Consider the following 691-nt stretch of genomic DNA (forward strand, 5'->3'; position numbering starts at 1 on the left):
GCAGATAGGGATTGTCGTTGCCCACATACAATTGATCGTACCCAAACTGACGGGCGAACCTGCAGGGGATGTATGGCTCGAGATAGCATGTAGGGCCCGTTCTCAGAATGTGATACCCCGGTCGGATATTCACCAACCAGCGAAAGGCACCACGAGTAAGGACCGTGTAGTGATCCGCCGTCGGAGCATCCCTGAGAGATTCTCCATATCCGCCCCCGCTGAAATAAGGGAAGAAGCGGCGAAAATTATAATGCCCGAAGTGGGAGAGCGTCTTCCTTGCATCAGGGATGTCCTTGCATTTCCAAGAACACCGCTCCAGGCGCTGGACGAAGGGGATGAACTTATCGCCCTGAGACATCGCCGGGGCGCTCATCAAACATTCGCAATGGTATACGAACCACGCCATCAAGTAGGTGTACGGTAGCCCCACCCTAGGATTGGGAGTTTTGATAACTACTCCTTCCCCCTCATCAAGGACCGACACACGGCAGAATTGGGCCGTCAGAGTTCGGAGCCCTCGGTGAATGCACGCTATCGTCGCCGATACCAGGGAATAAGACTTCCCGTGAGCTAGGCAAACCGCCGGATACACGACCTCCACAGGAAGAGCCTCAAAGGAGTGAGTGGGGATTACGCACCTCTTCAGCCATAACATGAGGTACCCCGCGAGCAGCGCCTTCCCCGAGATGAG

Source organism: Asparagus officinalis, chromosome 5, assembly GCF_001876935.1.
Source record: "Asparagus officinalis chromosome 5, Aspof.V1, whole genome shotgun sequence".
Classification (NCBI taxonomy): Eukaryota; Viridiplantae; Streptophyta; class Magnoliopsida; order Asparagales; family Asparagaceae; genus Asparagus; species Asparagus officinalis.